Here is a 7841-nt window from a genome sequence, read left to right on the forward strand (position 1 = left end):
TCAAGAGTCTTATTTAATGGACTAAAGTATATAATATCTCAGAGTAGCTTAAATGTTTACTGATGCAATTCTGAGGCATGATGTTAAACTTGACTGTACTTTTATTATACTAAGGGCAAGTTATGGCATATTTAAAATGCTTTTTTGCCTTTGAAGAAGACGAACTCACTGATGTGCTTTCAAAAATATCTTCTATTGTTGGACCAATCCTGTATAATTTCTTGTTCAGTAAATGTTTATTAATGACAACATTTGATCATGATTTGATTGATTTGGACTGTGTATGTTAAATCCTCTTGAGTCTGCCCTTTTTACTGCTCGTGTGTCCTGGTTCAGAAAATAAACTCTTTCATAACTGCATTGTTTTGGTTTCAGATGAATATGTGGACAAACTGAGGGAATGGAGCTGAATCTTTTGGCGATTTTAAGCATTTAGGTAAGTGCATGCAGAGGCTTCAGTAGCAACATGAGGAGAGAACATTCAGCATTAGTGTTCGTGTAGAACTGGTAAGCGGGGCACAACGTTCTGTTTTAGTGGTTTGCAATGCTGGCTACTCCCGAATGATTCGCAGCTTGACTGTTGCTCCTGATTGTGTCTTGAAATCTGAGGTAGATCTGATTTCTTTTGACTATTCCCAGGAAGTCCTAAGAGTTCAAAGGATAAGTCTTTACACAAGAGGTTACTTTTTTTTAAACCACCTGCATTTTCAATTTCACCTATTTCCCTTGCTAGCCGAACTTCAGGCTTTCACTAGATACATTATTTTGATGTTATTGATGAAGACTCCGGTGTTTTCAGATTTGTAACACAATGTTGTCTCCAGCTGGTATCCTCATATTGAACATCCATTGTTGTCTGCTGTTCTGAAGATGTCCTTTCTTTTGCTATATGTTGTTTTAAAATGAGCACGTAGTGTTTGCTGAGTGAATGGATGGCAAAGGGAGAAGAAAGGATTTCCCTAATGGTTCAACAAGAGCACTTAGTAAATAATTTATCATCATCAAGTGCCAGCGTTATCTGAAGCTTGACAGGTCTTTCTTTTATGATTCAGTAGTGCCTGTGATGACCTGCTGTACACACTGGCCATCTCTCAATGCTGTAAATTCATTCTGGTGTCATCCAGCCACTCTTCCTTTATAAAGTGTAAGAAGTAGCAGAATAATTTGTCTGCTAATATTCATGAAGTGTATGTTAGTAAATGTGTTTGTGTTCAGAAAAATTAATAAGCCCTAAAATACTTGTTATCCATATATTTTTTTTGTATTTGAATTTGTAACAAGACAACTTGTTTTATGCTAACAGTAGGAAAGTGATTTACTTATTGGTTGACATTATCAAGCAGTCAGGCAAACACTGTAGCAGGTGGAATTACCTTCTTGTGTAGATGTCTGTCAGAAGTTAACAGAGAAAGTGATGTCCTTTCTCCTGCTGAGAGCTAATATGCAGGAAGGTAATGGGGTCTAAAAATGCTACAAGCTAATGGTGTGAGATCAATATCGCTGCTACTACAGGTGAAATGTCCCTACATATATTATTAAGACTGTCTTCAAAATTAAATTCCTTGAAGGACTTTAGAATGTTAGAGAATTCAGTATGTGTCTTTACAGTAAAACACTAGTAGGTAGGATTTGGTGGAATTATATGAGTATTCTTCTACTGAGTTAATGTAAAAACTTTTTTTAACTAGTTCTTATTGGAGATAGACAAGTTCGCGAGGATTACATGTTTGCATATATGTGTTTTTGTCTGATGGTAGCAGAATGAGCAAAATAATCCTGTTTTGATGTATTACCAGTATAGTCATGACCCTGATATTAGGGGTGTATGTTTCTAGTTAGGCCTCAGACATTTTGAAAGACCCACTACTTTAATATTAATGTATTTATGTGATTCTTGGGTTACCTGTGTTAAATACGAAGTGTACAATAGTATTAATTACATGTGCCGTGAATCCCTTTATTCCATATCTCAAGAGTGTTGTTATGTGCTGTGAAACTTGTCAAGTTTTAATCTAATTCAGAGTATCTCGTTCTAGTTCATAATTCATAATTCAGTCATTTGTTTAGAAATGGGATGCGGAGGGGTTGAGCACAATTTCAATTTCAATAGTTTTCCAAGGCAAATACGGAGAGATTCCTAAGCTGTGATAGTTAATGTACAAATAGAATCTGCTAACTTGTTAGATTTTTTTTAAGAAATAAGATGCAAAAAAGAAGTTTGAGGTTGCTTAAAATATAATGGGACGTAAACAATATATGTAAACCCTATCCCTATCAGGATGTATATGTGAAGGTGAGCTCTAACTGAATTGTAATGCAAATTTATAAATATTAATTGCTATAAGAAGGTACTTTTGAATATAATACTCAGAACAGTAAAACAGTTGTTTTGAAATTTATTATTCAGTATTCAGGCTGAATCTTTTCACTTTTAGATTATATTGAACAACTGTGGAAATAGTTGTATTGTCACTGCAGCTGTATTATGTATGTTGTCTTCATTGTAACTTCAGAGGTTCTCTGAAGATGCATATATTTTTCTGTGGCATGTGATAGGTATTCAGCTTTAGCATGCTCAGACTAACACATGGCAAATGAAATGCTGTGGCATAAGTACACAGTCTATTTTCTTGTTCTGGACAGATGGGTGAAATCATCATTCCCTAGAGATTCAGCTTGGTGACTAGATCACTTGTCACAGTAAATATATTCAGTGTTCTATAACATTGGCACAGTCTAACATGAACAAATATCAATGCAGAAAAGTAATCCTACTTAAGATTTTTCAAACACTTCCTTGATTGCCGTGGTATGTTCAAACACATGCACAAATGTGAATTCTACATGGAATAGCAGGGACAAAAATACTTCTCATGAAATAATAATGTGTAAATATTGCCATAAGATGGGGAGCACATGGAGCTCATCCTGCTCAAACCCCAGTTTCTCTGCCAGATTTTTTTCTTTTCTGTGCTGCTCTGTTCATTGCGAGTTGCAAAACAAAAACTGTTGAGTTTCTCTCAAGAAAATGAGTAATCATTTTTGCAACATTTGTATATATGCATGCACCCACATAGATATATATGTGTATGTATATATATGAAGTATAAAATATGTGTAAAATCTTCTCTTTATATATCTCTGTGTATATTAAAAATACTTTCTACTTACCAGATTGCAGCAACCTAAAGTTTAAAAGTAGGAGCAGGGGTTGTAATGTAAAATGCAGACACTTTAATTTCATGGTAATATTTATGTGCACAAATTAAGTGTTTTGTAAGTTCTGTTTTAAAGCATGAAACACGATGATTTTCAGGTAACTTAATTCCTGGAATGTTTAGTCAAGAGAAGAGATATTTTGTGTATTTGCACTAATTACAGAATTGTTACTATTTTTTTGGGAAAAGATTATTGTATTTAATCCAATACCAATGTTTCTTTCTTATCTTTAAATGTATGTTTATAAATGCATGAATTGTAACAGATGTTGACAGATACTGATGTAGACAAAATTTATGTCATACCTATGAGATACTGTAGTTCAATGTGAAAATTTCTCAAAACATGAAGGAATGCAGACATGGAAGGTCAAAACTCTTGCGGTATTTCAAGCATTACTACTATTCACTTGAGGATCACAGAAAATAACTACTGTTTGTGAAAGTGAGTTTAAGATTTTTGTGTTATTTTTCCTAATAATTACCACAAGGAGAATTTATACATTTATGACTTACCTTGTGTGGAGTCTTAATATTGTTGCATTACATTAAGACTTATTTTGGATGGATGCAACAGTCAAGTTCTTTGCTTAAAGGAATAAATATTTTTGGAAATCCTAGAGAATATTCTTTATCTTGCTTTTAGAAGGTGGTATTCTAACTTAGAAAATATAGGCCATATCTCATATGAGATATCTCAATATCTCATACCATCTTTTTTATTATTTATTAAGACAATCATTGTTGTTACACATTCTGTAAATCTTCCGGGACCCTTTGGTGACCGATGCCTGATGTAGATGCATAGGAATCCTAGCTCAGTCAAGACTAGATGCTAATAATACCCTGCAGCTCCTTCTGTCTCTCTACTGCTTTCACTACAGCTGGGGACAACTGAATTTCTCAGCAAGCAATGATTAGCATTTTGATCTTGACAGGCACTTTACTGTCTTGAATACCAATGTCAGAATGATAGTTTTTGCCACGCAAAGCGTAAACAGCTATTGCATATATACTTGTAGTTAGCTTATGCTTTCTAGGAACACTTAATCAAATATTGTGCATTGGATTTTTTTATTTTATATTTTATTAGAAGTAATTTCCTCTGATTTATAGTTCTACAAAAGCCTAGTTTTATGTTTTTAAGTCTGCTCAGTTGACTAATTTGAGTATGAAATGCTGGAAGTCTGGAAGAGCATTTTGTGTCAGGAGTCATGATCTAATATGTTAGTGGTTCACACCAGTGCTCCCAGCTACATGCAAATTGACAGTATTCAAGTGTAACCAGACAGCATTTGTAGTCTACAGATTAGCATAGCCCGAGAAAAATCCAATTATCCTTTCTGTGGTTGTTTGCCTTCATTATGTTTTCGTTTCGGGGTAACTTTTGTTAAATGTTTAGAATTATTTATAGAAATAATATCAGTATTATTATAGTGGATGGTAATGGTTTGAGTCACCAGACAGACGCATTTTGTCCATCTTTTCAATAAAGGAGATGTCAAACGGATGAAGCCCAACTACCAAGGACTAGAAGAACAGAAGTTAAGCGTGCTATGTATGTATATTTTGCTGAAAAATAAGTTTAAACTAAGGCTGTCTTGTGTACCTGGCACAATTAGAGCTGTCAAAGAAAAACATCCTTTCCTCCACTCGGGACCAGAACAACTGCAGAAAACTCTTGAGGAGCTGCAGGTTCATCTGCTCAGGCCCTAATGATCTCACTGTAGGTTCAGGGATGCTGCTGAAATGAATAGCTTGTATTATGTGACTGCAACCTCTTGTGAAAACATACATATATGTTGAGAATTACGTGGTTGAGAATAGTTCACAAGATGCAAGCAAGCAGTATTTTCATTTGCTTCCAAGCTGTGCCAGGGTTACATGGTTTTTCCTCACGGAATTGGAATAGGTGTGACAGGCAGTTGATACTCAGCACACTGGAGCTTGGATTGCAGTTCATCAACCTGCACACATCCATGATCTTTTTTCACAGAGATTCTAGGAATAATACAAAGTGAACATTTGCAAGGAGCTTTGAGACATTTTGATCAAACATCGTAGTTAAATTCAGATGCAACAATTAAAGAAGGCCAAACAATATTAACGGCTTGAATCTGTGGAAAATTCTTTATGAGCATACCTAAGTAGCATAGAAATAGTTTAATAATTTATAGAAATTATCATAAAAGTTCAGTAAATTGTGCATCAAGTTAAGATCCTACTTGCTATTACATTTTCAGATCTTATGAGTCAGCAGCTTTATAACTGTAACCATCTGAATTTCAAATGGTAAATGTATTTTTAATGCAGCTTCAGAATGCATAAGAAATTATAAAAGGTCACCCTTGTGAAAAATTTAGAAAGAGCTATGCATTTGTAATTTGATATATGTAACATAATCAATTATGCATATCAGGTGTATATTGTGCAATTTTATTATGTAAAACATTGCACGAGCTTTATTTTTTTTCACATCTTTTTGTAAACAAAGTCACTGAGCCACAGTTGCGTTTCAACGGCAAAGGCTGGGTGGTTTCTGTTTGTTTTAGTAATTTCAAATGTAAAGATGCAATTTCTCGTGGGTTAGATCATTGTTAAGAGTTTTCTTCTCTCATGGGTTAATTTATTTTGTTTATTATTATTATGTTTATTATTATTATGTTAATTAGTAATCAGCGTAAATTTTAGGTATAAGAAAAATACATTTTTTTAAACTTCTATGTAAGCATGGTTATGACCTTCTTCATGTGTTGTGGACAAAAACCGTTTGTTTTTTTTGAATGCTTGGGAGCATTTAAAAACTGATTTTTGATCAATGTTTAGAACCAAGGATAAACTTTTTGAGAACAGAAGTAATCAAGGGCATCTTGATGAATAGGTGAAAGTGATTAGAATTTAATCCAACTTTAGAGCGTTTTAAGCCTTAGGTCACTTCTAGTTTTATTAGTGTTTATTTATATCTACATATTTATTTAATATTTATTAACTTTTTTCACAATGTTTTTCACAATTTAGCTCCGTGAATTAACGATTATAAAAAACTCAGCACAGGATGGTGATACTGCTCTTAGTAAGTACAAATAACATTAGGTAGCATATTTACGTTGTTCTGTCTGTTTTATGTCACAGTTACTATGGGAAATGAGCTGTACTGTAGTATCAGAAATGGCAAGCAGTGCTAGTCACCTAGTTTTGTGGGTTTTTTTTTCTTGTCCCTAAGCTGGGGGGGGGAAAGAATTTTAAAAATGGATCCCCCCCCTCAGTGCTCTCTAATGGAAAATTGATCCTAGTCACTAACGATGAGCAGTAAAGCTTGCTGGTACTGCTTGAAATGTTTTGTATGCAGAAACGCCAATCAGTTGCATTTAGACTGGCAGATTGTTCATTGATCTCATTTTCTTATATGCTTGGTGTTTAAAATCATAGACCATGTTTATTTGGATCATTTATCAAAGCAACTGTACAAGGAGTAGAGTAGTTACATATTACATATGGATGTGCTTTAGTTTTTCAAATATTGTTTCTTCAACTATTTTACATGATGAGCAGGAAGCATGTGAAAGAAAAAAAATGGCATGGTAGAATTTAGACCAGACAAGTTACTCTAAGGAAAAGGAAGTAATCATTATTCTGTTTAACAGGTTTCCTATTTAAAAGAGCATTTCTAAGCAATATGGCATGATTTTTAAGGAAAAGATTTTTTTGGGAATTCCCTTAGACATCTCTAAAATCTTTGAAAGTTTCTGTAAAATGCTGGAAAAAAAATCTATAAGAATTTTATTCAGTTTTGCTTCTGAACTAAAATATTGAAAAACTCTTTCTGGAGAATCATTGCTCCCTGGCTCTACTTCTGGTTATGCAAATCTGTGGTAGCAGGAAGAGAGAAGCAGCAAGTCAGGAAGCATAAGCCTCCACGTAAGGAGCACTTAATGAGACATAAGCTAATTCTATGAATGTATAAATTCATGGCTGAATTTATTAGATCTGACAGGAAAAGAACCTCAAAATATGAAACAATGATGGCTTAACAAATATTCATTAAAAAAATGCAATTTCTGTGTATATGTACATCTCTGCAGGTTATCTAGGATTTTATATATGTTTTTCCGGCAAAAGTAGGAAATATAATTTCATTACAAGAACATAGCCTCCCTCCTCCGCTCCCCCTCCCCACACACACACTCCCCAAAGTTACCTGGGTGTTCGTTTCAAAAATATGTATTTAAAAAAAGATAATTGGTTGCAGGATAAAATGTCATATAAAGCACAGGTAAGCATCTGTTAGTAAAAGCTGTTTTAAATAGAATGTCTTCACTGAGCAGTCAAACACAGGGCATTAATCTCATGTCCAGCTTGTTAAATCCTGCAAATATGTTCTAACAGGCACCCAAAAAGTTCATCAGACTATATGAAGTACTGTTGTTGCTAAAATAATAGATTAATCACATAGGAACTCAGTTATCTCCTATATGTCATAAGTTTCTGCTTTATGTCATAAATTCATGAATAGTCGATACACTGAGCATGCTTCATTGAAATAACTAATTATAAATGATGTGATTTATTGAACGAACTTTGCTGGAAATTTAATAGAAACATCTACTCCAAAGCAATTCAAAC

General features: G+C 33.9%; 1 long non-coding RNA gene across 1 annotated transcript; it reads left to right on the plus strand.

Annotated features, from left to right (window-relative positions):
* Nucleotides 1-374: 374 nt before the first annotated feature.
* On the plus strand, nt 375-6287 carry LOC112945057. The gene is made up of 3 exons (XR_003248938.1): nt 375-436; nt 4714-4776; nt 6237-6287. It is a non-coding gene; the product is annotated as an uncharacterized LOC112945057 (long non-coding RNA).
* The last annotated feature ends 1554 nt before the right edge of the window (nt 6288-7841 follow it).

This window comes from Nothoprocta perdicaria, unplaced genomic scaffold, assembly GCF_003342845.1.
Source record: "Nothoprocta perdicaria isolate Ctin4 unplaced genomic scaffold, notPer1 scaffold_18, whole genome shotgun sequence".
Taxonomy (NCBI): domain Eukaryota; kingdom Metazoa; phylum Chordata; class Aves; order Tinamiformes; family Tinamidae; genus Nothoprocta; species Nothoprocta perdicaria.